The 22,555-nt window shown below is 33.8% G+C and overlaps 1 long non-coding RNA gene across 4 annotated transcripts in view; it reads left to right on the forward strand.

Moving 5' to 3' along the window:
• The window catches only part of LOC143248298 (uncharacterized), a 127,121-nt gene that overhangs the window by 46,346 nt on the left and 58,220 nt on the right, over nt 1-22,555 (forward strand). For 2 of the 4 annotated variants that reach the window (XR_013026881.1, XR_013026883.1), the window contains one exon: nt 19,109-19,483. The exons of 1 other annotated variant lie outside the window; for it this stretch is intronic. This is a non-coding gene — a long non-coding RNA (uncharacterized LOC143248298). Of the gene's footprint in view, nt 1-18,995; nt 19,484-22,555 lie in introns of those variants that run through there. One more of the 4 variants, XR_013026884.1, reaches the window with a different exon arrangement.

Below are 22,555 nucleotides of genomic sequence, written 5' to 3' on the forward strand. Positions count from 1 at the left end.
CGAAGAATGACATTTAGCATATTTAATGGATTACTAAATTTGATTTAATGGATTACTAAATTTGTGACGCCACCCGCTAGTACAGCGGTAAGTCTACGGATTTACAACGTTAAAATCAGGGGTTCGACTCTCTTCGGTGGGCTCAGCAGATAGCCTGATGTGGCTTTGCCAAAAAAAAAAACCACAAAATATGTGATGACCTGTTAAAAGCTTAGAAATATTACACTTTAAATATATACTATTACAAAAGCTCAAAAGATGGCGTTCACTTCTGGAACAGTAACCATTCAACCGGGCGCTACTTCATCGGGATTGTAGCAGTTTTTCAAAACCGTATTTGTATACACATTACATTTTATATCATATTATCAATGCATGTATTACTGATTATATAGAAACAACTTTGAGTAAATACTCTACGCATTAGAAAAAATACTGAGACGGCGTTAACGAACACGGTTGTAAAGTTCGTGTCTACGATATGAGTAAACGAAATAAACATTGAAATGTTCAGTTGAAAGTAGACAGGCTAACATTTTACTGAAATAAATTATAAAATTCTTCGTTAATCTCGTAAAACAACAACATTATAAATACCTTTTTCTTAGTTGTCTTTTATTTTTGATAAACTTCCTTCAGCTACCCCCGTGGGTAAGTGATAAGTTTCTGAAGCTACAAACTACCAAGAACAACGAATCTTTAATTTTTTCAACAGTTGATAATAAATACTAAAACCACAACTTGATTGTAACCATCAGCCTTCTGTTTTAAAATATCTTGAATGATAATATTTGGGGCACAAAATACTTAATAATAGGATGCCAGACAATCCATGTCTCTAATTGGGTTACAGATCTGTAAGAATATAAATGTAATACCTTTTTTTTTGTTAGTGGTGGTGGGGGGTGGTAGGTGGCTTGCATTGCAAGATAACGTGCCACAGTAAATAACGCTTCTAAGATGACGTGACACAGTAAATAACGCTTTTAAGATGACGTGCCACAGTAAATAGCATTTCTTATTAGTATTTAATGCAAGTCAGGCATTTTATCCAGTTTATTTCAAATAGGATGTGGTTAGCAGGTGATAAACAACAGTACAGAACATGTCTAAATAAAAGTAGCGGTTTGTTCCTGTGGTAGAGCTCAGATCTCTATATTTTAATGCTAGCGATCTGGGTTTAAATCTGTGCGATAACATAAAATACTCTTCCCTCCCCTATGAAGCACACTTTAAGCATGGATGTGTTAGAAAAGTGACAGTTAATCTATTAGTTTCGTCGACAGGCTATTTTCCTTCTGATAAGTAATTCAACAAATAGGCCTGGCATGTTAAGACGCTTGACTCGTAATCTGAGTGTCGCGGGTTTGAGTCTATGTTACACCAAACATGCTCGCCCTTTCAGCCGTAAGGGCGTTATAATTTACGATCAATTCCACTATTCGTCGGTAAAAGAGTAGTCCAAGAGTTTGCGATGGGTGGTGATGACTAGTTGTTTTCCTTCTAGTATTACAGTGCTAAATTAGAGGCAGATAGCTCTGGTGTAGCTTTGCGCGAAATTCAAAAACAAATAAACGGGCGACGTTATATAGCTTTAACAGCTATTCTATAAATGGGTAAATACAAATATCTACAGTAACGTACGCCTTACACACACGTGCCAATTGGTCCTACGACATGTAACTTTATACCCAAACTTGTTTTTTTACCAGTCCTACGTATTCAATTGAAACATCTATGTTGACATATTGCTTTATACACAGTTAGTTATTTTACTACAGGTTATAAACTTGTACAATTATTCGAGAACTATAAATATTTTGAATGCGATCTTTCTGATGGGATAATTAGTAGTTTAATTCCTGTAGCACATTCTATCTTTAGAATCCTTAATGGGTTGGCGTGTCTTAGGAGTTAGCGTGATAGAACTGAGTTTTCGAGCGTTTGTGACTCGCAACTCTTTGTTTTAGGGTTGTAAATGCGCTGTAAGAGCATTTGTTATATCCTATTCAGACAAGAGTAGTTTCAGAATTATTGGTGGGTGCTGTTGATTAACAACTTTCTCTAGTTTTATAGGTTTAAAATATGGGACTGACTACACTCAACACTTAGTTTTTCGCACAAATTACGAAACAGGTGATCAATAAATTATATTTTAATAATTCACTAATTTACTTCAAATTTATTTTCTAAATATTCTGTATGCGTGGAAATTATCGCATTTTAATATTTTTAAAGTTTGTTCATGTGCACGACGTAACATTGTTTCAAATTGCATATAATGCTATTTTTAGAATAAATCTAGATAGACTATTACAATGTGCTTTTGTGTATGTCAGTATTTTAGCAGACCGTTAATGTATTATTAATGTAACTAGTTGTAAAAGTAACTGTTGCAGGCGCGGAATGAAAGTGTTATGATGCTGGAGAACCAAATGTAGATTTAACATCTTAACCCGTCACATAATGAAGCTTTATTCTTATGAATGGCAGCATACGATACTACAGGTATTCGTAGGACAGACACTGCAGTTCTCTTAAAAGGATTTTACTGTCAGTAGAATTCGTGAGGAAACACAATGTCGAAAGGTGCTTTGTTACTAGCGCCTCGAATGCGGCACCAACAGATGGAATGTGCGCAACAAGCGCTTTTAACAACTTAAAGCATTGACCTCGAGTTATGTGGTAAGAAGTATCAAATACATATTTATCTGCTGGTTGAAATAAAGTTACTGTTTTATAAATTAACTGAAGAAACTCACGAAACAAGTGTTTACTATATATAAGCACAATAATGTTTGCAGGGAAGTTTTACAGTCATAAAAACAACTTGTAGTGACAAATCACTGATTACACTGGCATTACTGGAGAAGTAAGACGGGCCTAAGGAACAATTAAAATTATAACTAAAAAACGCACACCAGTGGTGTTTGGAATACAAGCATTCAGGGGACATTTGCCTTTTCCCCAGTTAAGTGCCATTCATTTCGTCATAAAATGAACGTGTTTTCCATACCGATCCTTCTTCAGAGAAACATGGAAGCCACGGGATGTTAGGTGAGAAGAACACGAGAAAAATGCCTGCATTATTAGCTTTTAATTTCTGTGAGTTAGAGAAGTTCACTATTCAAAATCGTAGTCAATCAGTTGTCATTTTATAAGAGTATTTCACTTCATCTCTTGTGGAAATACATGATATATGACAGCGAACGTAACGCACGTGTAATGGTATGTTAACACCATTCGTCAACAGCAAGTTACTCGCTTCCTGCGTATGAAGACGAAAATCCAGTATATTTTTCTCAACAAATCTCTTAGAAATCGAGATGTCAGGAGAAGCCGTCTTTACGTATACAAAATTACAAGGTAAAGCCTGCTTTACGTGCGCAATGAGTATTTTATTGCTAGTGTGAAGTTCAAACGTACTCTTTCAAAATAGTAACATTTGGTAAGAAATGAAATCTTTACAGTTACATCAACCAAAAAAAATTATATTATTACAAGATAAACCTCCTGAGAAAAGCATATCTTGAACAAAGGTCGTACGTTAAATATATTTTTCTTTAATAATATATTTCTTCTTGGAATCTTAGTGAATTCCAGATGTAACCATAGCAACAGTACACGCAAAGAAAGGATAGTCACCATAAAGCACACCCTTATCTGCATATAGGAGATGAAATATAGGTAAATTAGGCTTAGATCCACTTTTAATTTAGTGTCTTGCTTGATTTAAACACATGATCTGTTAGCAAATGTTTTTCTTTGTGCCAATCATATTTATAGTTTAATGTGGTCAAAGTGGTTCCGAAAAACATACCTTTCTAAATTCACTGACATTTATTCTGCTCCAAAGTACCTCAACCCTAGTCTTCGAAGCACCGCTATTTTAATTTTCTGAATGCCTAAACTTATAAACTTTGGAATTCTTCAAATAATTTTCAGAACATCTCAACTTTAGCCCATGAAGTTCCCCAATTTTTATTTTCGGAGTTTCTTAACTTTAAATCTTCGGAGTTCCTCAGAATACACTCTTTGGAAGAATCTTGGCTTCTCCTTGGTATCATCGTCTGTAAGTATGGTGCACAGCCAGTAAATGAATTATTGATAGAACGTAAGTGTTTCTGTGTCCTTTTTGGGAAGGTTGTAAAGATAACTGAAGGACCACGGTAAGTCCTTTCTTTAGCTTGCACACCAACACGCAGTTGTGATATAAAATATTTTATAAATATTAAATAACTTAATGCGGGTTAAAAGCGATTGTTGTCATTTATGTGGAGTTATCCAGAAATGTCTGGGTCAATACCTTCTCATACCAAGAACTGGAAGAAGAAAAATTGTTCCTAAACAACGAATTTGATTTTTTCTTTTTAATTTAAACTCAGCTGTAATTGTTAACTGTAAAGTTTTCCAGATTATAAAAATAATAACAGATTATCCAGATTATTGAGGATAAGAAAGTAGAAACAAAACTGGACTGAACAAAATTGAAAGCTTCAGAAAACCAGTTCTTTATTTTGGAAAATAGGGAACTTTTGATGCACTAGAAATCAGGTTTTTTTTATGAATTTAGTCATTATCGTGTATTTCGTTTCTTTTTCGTAATAAAACCGTTTGCGTATACTTTAACATTGATCTCAACTCGTATTGAGGATTCATCGATCGATATTGATATAAAAAATGAAGCACGTGCTTTATAAACAAAATACAAATGAGTGAGATAGCTAATTTAATAAGTATACTCTCTAATATCAGTAGTGTTTAGAATAAATATTTTATCATAATATATTAAAAATAAAGTGAACAAAATGGGACCACTTTTTTAAAAACTTCTATGAACTTCAAATTAGTTTGCTAAAGGTTAATCCATAGACAATTTATCCATTAATGCACGGGTCACGGCCAAAAAATAAAAACTAATAAAAAAACCATTAATTCACGTTGTTTCTTGTGAAAGTTAACGAGAATTAGATGCTATTTAATCCACTTGAACCACGAAGTTTCGTTTCTCTTTTTAGAAAACAACGAATATATTTTGTTTTATTTCAGACAAGCGTAGAGTTTATAAAGGTTGTATTTTTTATCCGTTACGAGTAATTCAAGTAACACTAATGACCAAAAAAATTGTGACAAATGAAATAGAGCTCAAGTCTCTTAACGTATTTACCGGAGTGCGACTAGCGCCACACCCAGTTTCAGTTCGTTTTGGTGTTGCGGTAGGTAATTGAAATACACTTCGATTTAAATCGCATCTTCATTTCGTTTAACTCCAGTTTAATCTCATGTTACATTTCAATTAAGTTGTTTCAATGATCTTCATTTTTCATTCCCAATTCAATACGCTGCCATTCAGTTTTATTTTTCCCGTTGTATTTCTTTGTGACATATTTTAAAACTCATTATTTTTATACAAAGACTATAGGAGAATGACGTTGTTACGCCTGCGCGGCCCGAAATATTATTTTCATCCTTACTAATAAAGAAATGTATGTATGTATAGCTAGTTGTAAAAATTGACATTTTTAAAATACTAGTACTAGTTAAAATAATTACAATAATAATATTAATTTTGAATATTGGAAGTAAAGTTAAATTATGTAGCTTAAATTTGATGTTTAAATATATTAATTTTCCATTCAAAACGTACTGGTGTTCACATAGGTTGTGTTATTATAGTTCTAGAACAAGCTGCTCATGACCCCAGCAGGTCGAAACGTTTTAACTTGTTTTGTGTTTGAAATAAATGTATTTAATATACACCAAATGTGCCTGTTATAATTGCTTCAAGTGGGTTCCTCGATATTATGAATTTGGTCGGTATTTTAAAATCCAATGTACATTTTGTGAAGACGTGTAAAGAACATTGTTAAAGTGCAAAGTAGGAAAATTGATTGTTTCGGTTGGACACTGAAAGAAAGTTTCTTTGAAGAGAACAATGTAACCTTTTAAAATAACTGTACATGTTCTGATGTGGTACAAAAACAATTAGTTGATTTACGAAGAATATAATATCGTATGTTCCAGGAAGACTGATAACATGCTGGTTGTATTGAAACTGACTGATATAGTGTCTTAGGAAATCTCGCACGAAGTTGTGCATTTGAAACAACGTAGTGTTAAAATAAAACTGAAGGTGTTTGTTGTGTAACGAACACTTTAGTGTCGCACAAAACTGAGAGTGTATTAAAAACACAACAAAGTAACTAGAAGAAGGTACCCCCAGAACAGTTGAGTGTATACTAATATTACAACAAAGTAACTGAAACAATTTTTAAATGTATAGAATTCATCAAGATAACTACGTAAAGAGCTGTTTATACAACAAAGTAACTAGGAGAAGGTACCCCCAGAACAGTTGAGTGTATACTAATATTACAACAAAGTAACTAAAACAATTTTTAAATGTATAGAATTCATCAAGATAACTATGTAAAGAGCTGTTTACACAACAAAATAACTAGAAGAAGGTACCCCCAGAACAGTTGAGTGTATACTAATATTACAACAAAGTAAACTATGTAAAGAGCTGTCTGGATGTGTCTCATAGTTTGTTACACAATATCCAGTTACTTAAGCATACAACTACTAAATGTATATTATTAATATACTAAAATAACTAGTTGTATAACAAACTTCAGGAAATCTTGCGTCTAGAGACTTTATCATATGAATAAACATATCATTGTTTTGTTCTAAATATATGGTTAGCCATGCACAATATTTCTGATTTTGATGTAAGTTCTTTTCCTGATCGCTGCTCATAGTAGTTAATATATTTTGTAACATCAAAACGGGTCCGCACAACGTCATATAAGATATAAGATTAAAAGCAGTAACCCTGTTTAAGAGGCATTTTATCATTACTTTCATTTCAAACCCAATGGCAGAGTCTAACTTGCACCAGTTACTTTGTCAGAGTCTTTAGTATTTTTTGTATATTCTTGTTTAGCAATTTAGAGGCCAGAGGTTATGAACTACAAAACTGTTCACACACACACACACACAATTGAATCATCTTAGTACAACTATCTAATTCTTGTTCGTTTTAACTCAGACAAATATTTACGCTAATAATCTATATTTATCAGTTTCAGATTTAAACATTTGTTTACATTAATAGAGTATGTTAACTATGTTGATCAACTTCCTGATCAGACCCGTGTTTATGCTATAATAAACAATATTGGTTCATTTCTAATTCGGACCCACGTTTACACTTTGAAAGCATGTATTAACCAGTTTTACATTCGCAGACCCATGTTTATACTAAAATAAACAATATTGATTCCTTTCAAATTCAGACCCACGTTTACACTTTGATAACCTACAGGATATCTGTAAGTATTTTTTCTGGGTATTTTTTCTTATACCCAGAAAAGTAACTGATTGTGGCGCATGAGAAAGTCGAGTTAACTCTGTTAGTCCCAACTTGTCTCGAATAACAAAGACGGCAAGTGGAATACATTTTGTAACATTCATTGAAGTGCCTGTAGTTCCAGACCTTTTGGATATCCTGTGTATTGACCAATTTTTCGTTCGGACATTTTAAGTACACGTTAATACTATGTCAAAACATTGAAATACAATAAACATTAAATGAAAGTGATTCGTGAAACCTACAGCACAAACCAATTTTCGTTCTAGACCATGATAAGTTTAAAAGTCGCTTTTAACAGATGAAACCACTTTCTCAGATCTGAGCGTGAAACTTATGTACAGTTTAAGTAAATAAACTTACACTGAAAAGTGTAAATTGTTACAAAAGCAACATTCAATTACCTTAGCAGTAACTTAGGTCAAGTATCGTTGTAAATATTATTAGCGTAAACACAATTACGTTGAAACAGTATAATGATAAACACAATCACGTTGAAACAGTATAATGATAAACACAATCACGTTCAATCTTACTGTTCGTTGGTAAAAGAGCAGCCCAAGAGAAGGCGGTTGGTAGTGATGACTAGCTGCTTTCACTTTACTCTCACACTGGCTAACGTGTAGTTTTGCGCGAAATTTAACAAAAAAAAACTCGTGCAATTTATTTGAATGACGAAGTGACTTGTTTACGCTAAATAACATTTTGTTAACAAAACGCGCGCACACACACAGACACACGTTGCTATGTTTAAAATAAGCTCTTATTTAGTGTAGGCACACCTGCGACCATATGCAAGTATAAACATGTTTATATCACTGTCTTTACTCACTTTCGAAGTTTTTGAACGTATACTTGAACCCTAATTCGCCGCGATTTTTCAGAAGCATTTAGATAATTGAGAATGTGGAATTTTCTTCTCGCAAATTTGAATCTGCGTTCCACTAAACATGTACTCCCTTTTAGCCGTGAGAACACTAACGTGACGGTGAAAATGTATTCTCAAGTTGGCTGGCATGAGTATTAGCACTTATTATACTAAAGTACAGAACAATGTTTTGATCTTCTTAGGTCATCTTCAGGATGGCAAAGTGTTTGCAAACGACCGTTGCCGGGCACATTTCTTAGGGACTACAGTGTAAACGGGTACGGGCTTGTAGGGGGCGTTACAATTAGATATTAGGTTATAAATTAGTGTAGGTATAAAGGTGTTCCTTTATATTGGTTTAAGTTTGGTTTTAACTGTTGTATAAGTTGGGCGTCTTTGATTTTGCGTTTGTTTATATCTTTTTCCCTACTTAGTATATGGGTGTTTTCTATGATTATCTTATATTTATTTTAATTGCAACGTTCAAAAACACGTGAATGTATTTTTCTGTTCTTTGAATCAAGTTTCCATTTTTGTTCTTGTTTTTCCAATACAGAAGTCGTGGCAGTTGTTGCATTGTGTTTTATAAATAACGTTGGTGTTGCGTTTATCAGTCTAGTTTTTACATAGTATGGACTTCAGTTTTGCTACCTTTCTTTCTTTAAAATTGACAGTTACATATAGAGCCATTGATTGTTAAAGCTTTCACGTTAAGTAGCTACTTAAATCAGATTTCATATTCGGTTAACTAATAAAACTATTTTTGCTGCGCTTCTGGTACGTCACCGAATTTCAGTTATATAATCTTCTCAAATGAATAGTTTGTTCTCTAACAAATTCAAGCTCATTCCGGGCTTATATAGCGAAGATCTCATACAAGTCCTCATACTTGTCGGTAATAAATCATCGTTATTGTATTCCAGTAAAGCTTAAGACTCGTAAATATCATCTACGTAGTGCAGTCTTTCGATGTGGAATATAAAATCATACGCACCCGGAGATTGTTAGTACAGTAAGAAACATCTGATAATATAAAACTCGGGGGAATACTATGTTAAAGAACACATGAAATTCAGAAATCGGATGACACTCACGATTTCTGAATATCGAGTACTTCGAAACGGTATTTGAGCATCATTAACCGTTATATTTTGTACTGTAAAGAACATTTCGTATAGTTTTTGTTATGTTTACACATGAAATATGTACTTCGATTAAACCCATTTAACGACTCTGATAAATAAATGAATAAAATGTGATGCTCCGTTTTCATTGGATAAAAGAAAAATAGAGCAAAACGAATCACAGGATTGTTTGAAGATTTTACTTTAAATGACCACCATAATTCTAGAGGTAAAGTTAGGGCTAAATTCATCGTGTTAACGTGATAAACGTACACAAATTTATAGCCTACAGCGGATTTCTGTTGCTTAGGTACATGTTCTTTGCTTCATATAAATTTATTATATTAAAGCTAGTAATGTAGTTATGATTTTACAGTAAAAGTAAAAATGTGTTTTATTTTAGCATTAGCTGGTGGTTTTTAAGGCGCTCGACTCGCAATCACGGGTAAAAGAGTAGTCCAAGAGTTGGCGGTGGGTGGTGTTGACTAGTTGCCTTCTTTCTAGTCTCTCGCTGCTAAATTAGAAACGGCTATAGCTCTCATGTAGCTTTGTGCAAAATAAGAAACGAACCAAATTAACCAAACCGACTCGGTTCTTTTCTGAAACGGCAAAATATGCAGCTTTAATACACGTGAATTTGCTGAACATTCGTTAGTACTGTGTTAAATGTTGGTTATGCACAAGCTCGAAATTTCTAATTTATAAGTAACTACTATAAGATCTGAAACTTTTAAATGTTTCTTAGAATTATTCTTACAAATTGTGTGCGGAATAAAAATTGGACAATTTATTCTTTGATATATATTTACTTCGTTTTGAAATATTACTGCCAAAGGTGAGAGTTCATTTACCATAGTCAGTGTAAATCGACAGTGAGATTTACCAGAAACGCACTGTCGTCGCTGAGGCTAATGTAATGTATATAATGAAAGTCATTCTTCTATCAACCAACACATGGCTCCACATGTGGGGAGGTGTGTATCTTTCTGGAAGCACTACGTATATAGCTATACTGCATTAAAGTACAACTTCTATTGTTTTATTACACACAGGATGTTATTACTGTCTGTAAAATGAAGCACTAGTTGGTTTCAAAAAAACAAACTACCGAACAATTATAAGTATTGCAAAGTTAGGCCTCATTTAGGCTAACATAACAAGTCTTTGATCTTCTCTTAAAAATAAAGTCCTTCTACCTCTGTTGCATGTTATTGTTAATTTTGAGTTTATTTCTCTGAGTTAAAATGCTTTAACTTTCTTTACCTTAATACAGTGATTTAGGTGGATATTTGTATTCCCAATTAACTGTTCAGCTCAGTGTGTTATATGTGATTAATATGCTAAAAACTTAGAGTGTATTATGTGCATGTTTAATAAACTTGTTTATCACAAAGATGGCTTAATTCGTAGCTGTTTCTAGTGTTAGCACAGGTTTCAAAGAATAGACATAAAAGTTCACCAAAGTGTACGAATATTATTAATCCGCTATTAAGTAAGGTGGCATTTTCAAATGGATGACACTCAGATGATACACTTTTCGTATGAGTGAATAAACAGTTAATGAAACGTTGGCTCAGGACATGAGAAGTTTTCTCCGTTATGTATAATTGTAAAAAAAGCTCATAACACCCGCAAAACAAAAAAAATGTGAAAACACACGTTTGTATGTATCTCCATAGACACAATCAGCCTACACACCAAATTTGGTGAAGATTCATTTAAAGGTGGCGAAGTAGTGATAACAAACACCTATAAAAGTGCAACACATAAGATTCAAAACTGAAAATGTCTATGTATCTTCTCATGGACCTTGTGGACCTTCACATCAATTTTTGTGAAAATCCATCCATACCCTGCCAAGCATAAATAGGGACATACAGTAAACAGTACTATTATTTATATAGATAGACGGTAGCTAGTACTATTATCTTTATATAGAAAGACGGCAGACAGTACTATTATCTTTACATAGATTACCCAGCTTATTAAAGGTGACCAATATTTCACAGGTTATCCATCAACCATGAGAAGAACGATTGGTTATAAGACCTTCCTGGGATTATCACGATTTTAAGGTATAACCCTGAAGTTCTTATGTACCATTATCTCAAACAAAACCTGTTTTTGGTTAATGTGTTGAAACTAAAATGTATTATTAAATTACTGTTTCTTTTGTTTTAATATTAAAGTCATGATAATGCTGCTATTTATCAATTAACAAAACAGTCGTAACCTCTATGGTTTGTTCTAAGATCTTATATTTGGAAAGTTTAATAATGTTAATATGCCCTCTTGCATTTCTTTGAAAAGTTTGTGATAATATTAGTATGTTTCACAGTTATTTGTTGTTCTTACCTATACGTATATCCATAAAAAAAAATATTTTGATATAATTATAATCATAACACGAGAGGGAAGGCAGCTAGTCATCATCACCTACCGTCAACTCTTAGGCTACTCTTTTACCAACAGATAGTGGGATTGACCGTCACATCATAACGCCCACACAGCTGAAAGGGCGAACGTGTTTGGTGTGATGGGGATTCAAATCCGCTACCCTCGGATTACAAGTCGAGTGCCTTTACCACCTGGTCATGCTGGGCCACTAATAAATATAAACGTACAACTCTAGGAACCAGAGTTCGATTCTCTATGATGGACAGAGCTTAGGCAACCAATAAGTTTTATGCTAAAATAACAACAACGTTGTTAAAATAAATCTTTGAATGTTACACATCACGTGTCACATTATTAAAGGATTTAAAAAACCGCAGCTAATTTTAAGTTACTGCATATCATAATATGCTTCAAACATTTGTTCGTTTTTTTTAATTTTGCGCAAAGCTACACCAGAGCCTTAATCACCTGGACATGCTGGGCCTAATCATATCAGTTTTTTATAATCTAAAACAAGTCAAAATGAAAATAAGTAAAAAATGTAAAAACTACACTAATTGAAAGGATCCCAAGGTAGGAGCTTTAATGTGGCACATAGCCCTCAAGTAGTTTTGCGCGAAATTCAGAAGAAACCAATCTTAAAATACATATATACTAGAACTTAGTTGTTTCATTGGACGAAAATACACACACAGGTAGAACAAAAGCATTATTACAAGAGATTAAAACTTTCAAAATAATTCATTCATTACTATTGTTCGTTGTCATTATCTATTATGACTTAAGTATGAAAATAAGTGGTAATGGAACAATTATTTTCAATTTGTCTCAATGGTTTTATTTTGTATTAAGTTCGTTATTGCTATATTGTGCTGATTTTAATCGCATGTGTACAATGTATTTCATAGCATCAGTTGTAACTCTAACTGCTCATGCGTGCAAACATCTTTTCAGTAAATGTACACAACAGGAAGACGTAGATATGTAGTAGGCATTTTGTAGAACAACGTATTAAAAGCTTATCAAAGTTTTTAAATAGGTCTTAACGTTAAGTCATAGAATAGCATAAGTTAATGTTTTGATAGTGTTAAGAACGGCAAAGTCAAGCCCTAATTTAATTAAAGAACGAAACGTGCGAAAGTTAGTGTTCATTTATCTCTATCGAATATACGCCGTACTTAACTAACGTTAGGCCTAAGACGAATAGACGTGCAGATTTCTACGTCTGCAATTAGTATTCTTTTCTATTGTTATAAAAATATTGTTTTTAAAGTAGTGTTGCAATAAACATGCTAATTTAACTCTGTGTGTGTGTGTGTGGTTTCATAACTAAAAACAAGGCGAAACAAAAAATAAACTCTGCATCAATTGAAAGGATTATAGGGTAGAAGCTATATATTAACTTTCTGTATTTATAGTAATTATGTATTTTTACAATAGCCAGGTTTTTAAACAAGTAAATGGAGTTCAGATGGTAGCTAACTATTCTACTTGTGTGGCAAATTTATATCTTTAATTTCCCACATTAAAGCTTGAACCTTGGGATCCTTTCAATTAGTGTAGTTTTTGAAATGTTTTACTTATTTTTATTTTGGCTTGTGTTTGATTATAACAAACTGATATGATCAGGCCCGGCATGCCCAGGTGATTAAGGCGCTCGACTCTTAATCTGAGGGTCGTGAGTTCGAATCCCCGTCGCACCAGACCTGCTCGACCTTTCAGCTGTGGGGGCGTTATAATGTTACGGTCAATCCAACTATTCGTTGGTAAAAGAGTAGTCCAAGAGTTGGCGGTAGGTGGTGATGACATGCTGCCTTCTCTCTGTTCTTACTCTGCTAAAGTAAGAACGGCTAGCGCAGAGATAGCCCTTGTGTAGCTTTGCGCGAAATTAAAAGACAAACTAGTATAATTAATCAGAGGTTTGGATTTTGACTTTGTTTACTTAACTCTATTATTAATTTTCTCTAAATATGTATATAAAAATACAGTACTATGCAATCCTTTAATTGTTCATAGACGATAAAATCAGCACTATAAAACAATAACTTAATATAAGCCAGAAACAACATGAATAAATTGAAATTCAAAACTACGTCTCCTCTAACACTTCTTGTGTGTATTCACTGGAAAATTATTTCTTCATGGTTCGTGATATTTACTTGAGCATAAACTTAATTGTTTCTAAAATTGGGATAAGTTGTTACATTCTGATCATTCAGTCAATAAAGAACGATTACGTTTAACAACTGAGATAAAGTTTTCTACCCTTGATTTGTTATTCTATAATCTTTCCACCAGAAACCCTTTTATTTTTAAATAAAAAAATTAGGCCAAGATATAAAAAGTATTGTTTAGCATGAACTTGTGTAACTTATCAGAAAATGAATTTCAAGCGACGTGAGTTAGCGGAGTTTCCTTCGAAGGAAATTTCTGGTAAAATCTGTGTCATCCTTATGGATAAACATAGTTGTGTCGTATTAAGTACAAAGTTACCTAGCGTATAGAATATAAAACAGATGAGGATAATGTTACATGACAGTTGTTTGCTGTGGACTTGTATGCTTCAGAAATTCATTTCTTTGTCAGTCTATGTAATTCCCTAAAAGGATTAGACCCAGAGAATGGTGAAAGCTTTGTTTTCTTTCACGTAAAGATTGCTATAGATGACTAGAACTTATCAACTTGTTTGTGTGTGTGTGTGTACAATCAATTATCTTTATAAAACCGTTAACGGAGGCTAGCCAATCAGGGAAAAGTATATAATCGTTTCATTTAATAGCATGACAGGATTTGCTACTTTGTTGGGCGATTTTCGGTTACTTACAAGATACGGTGAGAGCTGAGAGTGAACGAAGAACCAGATATCTTTTTGTTGAAACCAGTACGACTGGTTATTTTTGGAGATAATAGTTTATATAAATAACAATAACAACAAAAGAAACTTTTCCGGTATACATAGGGCATAGACAAATAATAAGTTGTACACAATTTATTTAATCATTGCTTTGGTATGTTTACCTGTTTATAACCTAGGAAATAGGTTATCATTTGATTTCAGAAAATTACTTCTCGAATATAAAACAAAATATGTATTTTGGTTTTAGACCTTACCTTTTGCAGAATTTCTATCTCTGCGATTGAATTTATTCGATAAGAGTTGAATAAAAGTTTCTATGAATATTATCATTCACAAAAGTTTTTGACAACACATTTTTTCCATGGCTAGACTTAAGGGAAACTAATGATGACAAGGGAAAATTAATGATGCTACAACATGTTTTGTTAAGGGGGCCTTCTTATACCTCCAAAAACTATATATCAAATAATAGCTATGTTTACGCTCACTATTGTAGGATATCATTAAAATGTTTTTTTTAATTTTTTAAAAAATACGTCTGTATTGGAACTCGTTATCAAGAATGTTTTAAAGATCGTCACTGCTTGTGTCCTGCTTAATTAAATTCGCTTCGTCATGTAAGCTTTATTTGTAGTATTGAATAAGCTGATTTAATCTATCAGCTACCATGAAACAAGAAATAACGCACTCATTTTAGAAAGCAGTGAGAAGAAAAAAAAATATTTTTTTTAAATTAATTAAACTTGCTTTCCCCGATAGGGGGCAGAAAGCACCCTTGGAGGGATCACAAAAGTGTGTTGTCAGTTGGTCACTAGACACTAAAATGACATATTAGGGACGCATAACGTAGCAACTTACACCAGAAGAATTATGCATCATGTAGGCTAAAACATAGGATTACATATGAACTTCAAAAGCAAGAAATGAAAATGTTTGTCATTTTTAAATTTGGTTTTGTTTACACTTAAAACAGAACACTTTCAAAGACTACAAAAGTACATCTATTATATTAGAGCTTATTAACTTATAAATCAGTTTTTTTACCCAGCATTCTTCAGTTAAAAAAGTGACAATTAACTCCTGCTCTGTTGGTAACTCGGTGTGGTTTAGTTTACGTAAATTTGTGCAAGTAAGTTAGCTCTTAGTAATGTAATTTAGTTTTACTGCATTAATCGTTTTACTAAAACGTTTTTTGCTAATCTTAAATTTTCTTAAACCCGGACTTCTTCGACTATACACTTTGTGAAATTTAAATAAGATTATTTTAATTTTGCAAATAAGAGGATTACGGTATGCTTAAAATTGTCTCCCTTGCTGTAGCAATAGCCTAAGTGTGCCTTAATTACAAACTATAGGGCTTTTGACGTTACAATTCAGGATTCCATTGTACAGTTTTGCGTTTGAACAAATGTATGCTCAGAAGAACAAAAACAAGCCCGGCATGGCCAGGTGGGTTAAGGCACTAGACTCGTAATCCGAGGGTCGCGGGTTCGAATCCCGGTCGCACCAAACATTCACTTTTCAGCCGGGGGGGCGTTATAATGTGACGGTGAATTGTTGGTAAGAGTAGCCCAAGAGTTGGCGGTGGGTGGTGATGACTAGCTGCCTTCCCTCTAGTCTTACACTGCTAAATTAGGGACGGCTAGCGCAGAATAGCCCTCGAGTAACTTTGCGCGAAATTAAAAACCAAAAAACAAATCTTTCAAACTGGTAAAAATGTAATATACAGACACGAACATGTCATCCGGGTACTTTATGTATTTTAAATAACACCCTGCAGGAAATATTAACTGTGCACGATGAATTCTTCGAAAACAAAAGGATAACGTTCTAAACTAATTCCATCGTGTCAGACATTTTTGTTTCCCTCAGTTCAAAGAGAATCGAGTTAAACAACGGCGTGTGTGAAGGTATAGTTTCAGTGTACAAGATTAAACATGTAGACTTGCGTTTTGAAAAATTGATGTGAATAATAATAACTGCTGTACGCCGAATTTGCCTAAAAACATAAGGGAAATTACAATTACGATTTTTTTAGAAACAAAACATTTCTACTCTATTAGTTTCCACTCAGACTAGTAATATTTCAGAGAGCAAATTCTCGTTTCGTTTTGTTTGTTTGTTTGTTTTGGAATTTCGTACAAAGCTACTCGAGGGCTATCTGTGCTAACCATCCCTAATTTAGCAGTGTAAGACCAGAGGAAAGGCAGCTAGTCATCACCACCCACCGCCAACTCTTGGGCTACTCTTTTACCAACGAATAGTGGGACTGATCGTCACATTATAACGCCCTCACGGCTGAAAGGGCGAGCATGTTTGGCGCGACCGGGATGCGAACCCGCGACCCTCAGTTACGAGTCGCACGCCTTAACACGCTTGGTCATGTCGGGCCTTTCTCGTTTCGTATTTCAGGACGGCTGGTGTGGATATTAACTTTTATTGATAAGTATACAATGTTTTGACCTTTTTAGGTCATGTTAAGGTTAACAATGGAGTAAATAAAATTTAAAATGTCACATTGATTATTCTCCACGATATTTTATCATCCTCTTATTTGTTACTCACATATTAATATTATCAGAATTTTTTCATTCAGTTTAAAATATTTACCATTTCCTGGTCTATAATCACAGTAAGATGACCATCATTGACCTTCTCAGAATTTGCAAAAATAACAATTCAGGTGGGGACTTCAAAACTAGTTAACTCTTTCTAAAAACCGTCTCTTCTCAGTGTTTGACTTTTCCTCCTATTATATTTGACTTGTGTAAAACGCCATTTCCTCGAGTCTTGAGCTTTGACTTGATCAGTAGAAAAATGTAGATACATTCGTTCAGTCTTAAAATTCGAAAAACAAAGAAAAACGTAATACATACAACAGGTGCTACTCGCGTAACTGAGGGCCATTAAGCCACTAAGAGGATGTCAAGCCCTTGTGAAACTACTCTATTTACCACAAGAAACAATCGTTGTTGATATGTATAATGTTTCTCAGGCTGCTGTAATCCTCTTTAATGGGGGAGAAAGTGGTAGAAGAGACGTCTTTGGTGATTCACCCAATCACATGCAAGAGGAACTTGGGAGTTTTCTTGATTGATACTCTAAAGTAAAACCAAGACAAAGTAAACGAATTTTGAAAGAACTATCTAGCAAGTTGAAAACATATGATAGCTTCTTGTTCCATTAAACTGGTGTCTGAGTGAGGTAATTTCTTGGTTCATATTAAGTCTTCTGATTTCTCATTTCCTTAAACTGAATGGTTAGGTTCAAAAAGCCATTATCCAGATGTGTTAAAAGTGACTAAACATAATTAGCTATTTCTCTGGATTTATACTTTACTTTTCTTAGTTTTAACAATGTTCCATGTACACTGATTTGAGAAAACAAAAATGTTTACGATAGTTATATTCTCTCAATGAAATAAAAACAAATTCCAAGATAAGGCTTTGTGTTAGAAATGTAGCACAAAAAAAATAACTAAAGTATCGAATAAACTTAGAGGTAAGTCCAGCTCTCGGACTACTACTATTCAACCAATTGGTGTTATATCACCGTCACCCTAGTTACACACTTAACCACAAAAAGTGCTGAATTCGTTTTGAGGGCAATGGGACACAAACCATGAATCATCGGTTTCATATTCCGGGACACTAACCACTAGGACACACCCGGCCCACTATGAGGCTACGTTTCATCAAAAACGGAATTACGGGTTTTCCATCATTAAAAAATATAAAGATTTTGCAATCGATTACAAATTTATTCAAATAATCCTTTGTCTGATCTATTGCAAATTAGATTTTCGTAAATATGGGAAAGGTTTTCAAAATTTAGAGTAAAATACTTATTGTAAGTGTTCTTATAGCTTTTTGGTGAATTACTTTCTTCAAAACTGAAAAAGAAATAAATTAATAATATCATGTGCGTGAAAGAAGATAAAATATCCCTTCCAACTAATAGCAAATGAAATGAAAATCCACTGTTTAATTTGTTTAAGTATTATAATTCAACATAATTAAGAATATTTTTTAATTATTACATATAATAAAATTGCGTGATATTTCTTTTCTCCTAATATTTTTAAGTTATTTATACTATTTCAAATTAAGTAGCTCATTCATTCAGTTTACTTTTATTTTTACACTCGTAAAATACTTTGTAATTTTTCAACAATATATTTTATTAAAGTTTAATTTATGGCGCGTATTGCATAGGCAGGCAAAATACTATTGATCAGTACTGTGTAGTATTACATCACAACAAAAGTAATATTAATTTTAATCTCACTTTACTTATTATTACTATTATTTTTTGTTCTACCATATTTAAAATTTGGTTCGCGATAATACGGTCAAATACAAAAATTTTTTTTAGTTCCTAAACTTTAGTTGAACTGGTTGAACCTGGTGTCAACAGGTTGCTCTTTGTTGGACTCTTAAAATAATTTTGCCACAGACTCCGTTCTTGCCGACTTGATGTCTCTACAGGTTACCATCGATCGAAAGCGGATGGCGAATACATTCTCCGCTATTAGCTGCGGCTAGTTTTCCTCGTATATCGACCGCCCGTGTCAGAAAACGCCTGCAATTCCAGTTTCACTGTCGACATGAAATATTATACAAGAAAACAAAACTTGACGCTTGCGAAACTCTCTTGCATTTCGACGCTGGAAAATAATGGATGGAATTAAAATTGTTGTTAATCCCACCAACAGGGCGAATCTGGAAGCATTTAATATATTTAAATCGTACTATTTGTGTTCGTGTGTATAATTGTAAACGAACAATAGAACAAGATACGTGTTATATCGCCGATGTTTTTATGTTTAGCAATTAGAGCTTAATAAAGCCATTCGTAAATTACGCAATTGGTGTGTTGGTGGCATACATAATAAATACCGATAACAAATACACTTTTGAAAGTTAACTTAAATTGTAAGGAAATGTACAGTAAATCACGCATACAAAAGTAGTGATTGAAAATAACTGACAAATTACTACGAATAATTTCCACGATTTATTAAAATACATACAACCGTAGTTTCAATTAAAACAATGAAAACATTGCCTTAAATTATCTTTCCACGCAAACTAAGACTACTGATTACGAGAGGCTTGTGTAAAACCTATCTGTCGCCTTAGTTTCCATGGCAATCGCCTCAGGGTTAATTTATCCTTCTGTGATCAATATCGTGTACACCAACATGTAGATGAATTTTTTTTTTCTAACAGCAAACTAAAAACAGCCTTAATTTTACCGCATCAGAATACGCTTCTGGGATTTTAAATTTAATTACAGCTAGATTATACCAAGTAATTTTACGCTGTAACCTCTCCCACAAATGAAACTCTTAACCCTGTCCTATACACTTTTGCTTTTCTTAAACTTGAAATAAATTAGGTAGGAGAGTCGTGTTACGGAAATGAGTCGTAGACTGTGACCGAGAGGGGGGGGTGAGTTCTACCGCACGTGAAACAATGTTTTCTCAGTTGAGCACATGGTAGGCTTCGTTTGTGAGGCGCTTTGCTGTTGACCCAACAATAAGCCTCTGAAGCCTAAAGACGGAAAAGGAAATTAGTATTTCCGTCGTCGTTTATAACGTGTGGGGTTTCAACAAAACTGCAGCAGGACACTAATTCAATCCCCGTTCCATTGGGGAAAAGAAACTAATTGTCTGCTCGGAATAATACCTAAGTCAGTAATGTTGCGAGACTTATTTTCTGAAGTTAGAATAAGAATAAAAAAGCGAATAAAATACGTTGAAAATGAAACATGTTTATATTATTTTGTATTCAGCAATATATTTTTAAATTCAATGGATGGACAGTATAATTTTGGTACGAGATGATTTAAGATTCTATTGTTCGCCAAAAGCCATTCCACTTCATGAAACAATAATGAAATTTGAAGGAACGAATTTCGGGAGCTGGAAAGTTGCATGACGTTTTATACATTTGTGAGTGCATTTGTATATTTTTTTTTAAAAAAAAGGCTAATCTGATGTCTGTGGTCCCCTCTTTCAGAATACAATATATTCCATTTATTTAAAAAAGGAGGGCAGAACAGATGATTTTGCACAGATCATTACTTGTGAATAAAATATCTCACCATTGTTTACCAATAATGTTCATTCCTGTTTTACATCTTACCATTGTTTGCCAATAATGTTCATTCCTGTTTTTTACATCTTACCATTGTTTGCCAATAATGTTCATTATTTGTTTTTTCAATCTGTGAGCGATTTGAAAATTCCACTAACTTTTGCTAATCAATCTTAAGGAGCAGCCATCACTGCTCCAACAAGCAAGACGAGTTTAACCCACTTTGGGCCAGAAATTTACCTCATTTCTCTAAGCACCTTCAACCTAATTTAATACCACTGTTAATGAAGAAGTTCGGTCATAATATAACATTATGGGGGGGGGGGATCAAGAAGCAAGTACCGTCCATAATATACCAAAACCAAAGAAAGAAATGCAAACTATCCTTGAAATTGACCTAAGACGTAGTCATTAAATTATCTTTAATTTTTAAATCAGTCATATTTGTTCCGTTTTAAATTTTCTTACTTCGCACATGCATATCCAAATATGATTTGAATATTTTTGTTAAGAAAAAGAATGTGATAAGGTTTCGCCATTTCTAATAACTAGGTTAATGACACAGTTAAAAACAGTTTTCGTACTAGGATACCAAAACACAAAACAGCACGTGTGTACCATTTGAAAAGCTTGCCATATAATAAATCTTCGAATTGAAAAACCAACAATAACCATTCGTGTTCTGTTTCTGCTTGATTTGCTCGAAAAATGTAAGTCATATTTATGATGTTGCTTTAGCGTATAGGGTAAAGGGGTAACTATGAACTGTTGAAATAACTTTGTTGTCTAATATTTTAAAAAACTAAACTAAAGGGTACTTAACGAAAAGCGTGGTTTTCGTACTTTTTATAAGGGTTTGAAAAGTGTCACCATATAAATAAATATCACTTGTTATGTAAACCACTGACTTGAAACCAACAAAACAGTACCGATGCGATGGGTCTTTCTGTTTTTACTGATGTGTGGACCTTTAGTTTAAAAACGTCTATCATTTAGTACTCGTGTCGACACACAAAGCAGTGCCCACACATTGTTGATCGTGTCGACACACAAAGCAGTGCCCACACATTGTTGATCGTGTCGACACACAAAGCAGTGCCCACACATTGTTGATCGTGTCGACACACAAAGCAGTGCCCACACATTGTTGATCGTGTCGACACACAAAGCAGTGCCCACACATTGTTGATCGTGTCGACACACAAAGCAGTGCCCACACATTGTTGATCGTGTTCACACACAAAGCAGTGCCCACACATTGTTGATCGTGTCCACACACAAAGCAGTGCCCACACATTGTTGATCGTGTCCACACACAAAGCAGTGCCCACACATTGTTGATCGTGTCCACACACAAAGCAGTGCCCACACATTGTTGATCGTGTCGACACACAAAGCAGTGCCCACACATTGTTGATCGTGTCGACACACAAAGCAGTGCCTACACATTGTTGATCGTGTCGACACACAAAGCAGTGCCCACACATTGTTGATCGTGTCGACACACAAAGCAGTGCCCATACATTGTTGAAAGAACAAATTGATTTCAGTCTTTACATTTATATTGTTGTGAAGAGAGGGAAACCGAAAGTGAACACTTTTGTTGATACAAAACTCTACAAATGTGAACGAAGCCCCAAAATGCAGTATAAAAGAGAAAATATAATGCAAAAAAGATCAAAGTGAATACAAAAGGAGAGTAAAAGGGAAAAAAATGTATTAAACGGAGTACTATATATTGAATGTTTGATACAATATTGGTTGATTTGAGACCATTGATGCTACATGTAAGTGTGAGATTCGATTTCAACTGCTTGATTACAGTAGACAGTT

The sequence above is a fragment of the Tachypleus tridentatus genome, chromosome 4 (genome assembly GCF_004210375.1).
Source record: "Tachypleus tridentatus isolate NWPU-2018 chromosome 4, ASM421037v1, whole genome shotgun sequence".
Classification (NCBI taxonomy): Eukaryota; Metazoa; Arthropoda; class Merostomata; order Xiphosura; family Limulidae; genus Tachypleus; species Tachypleus tridentatus.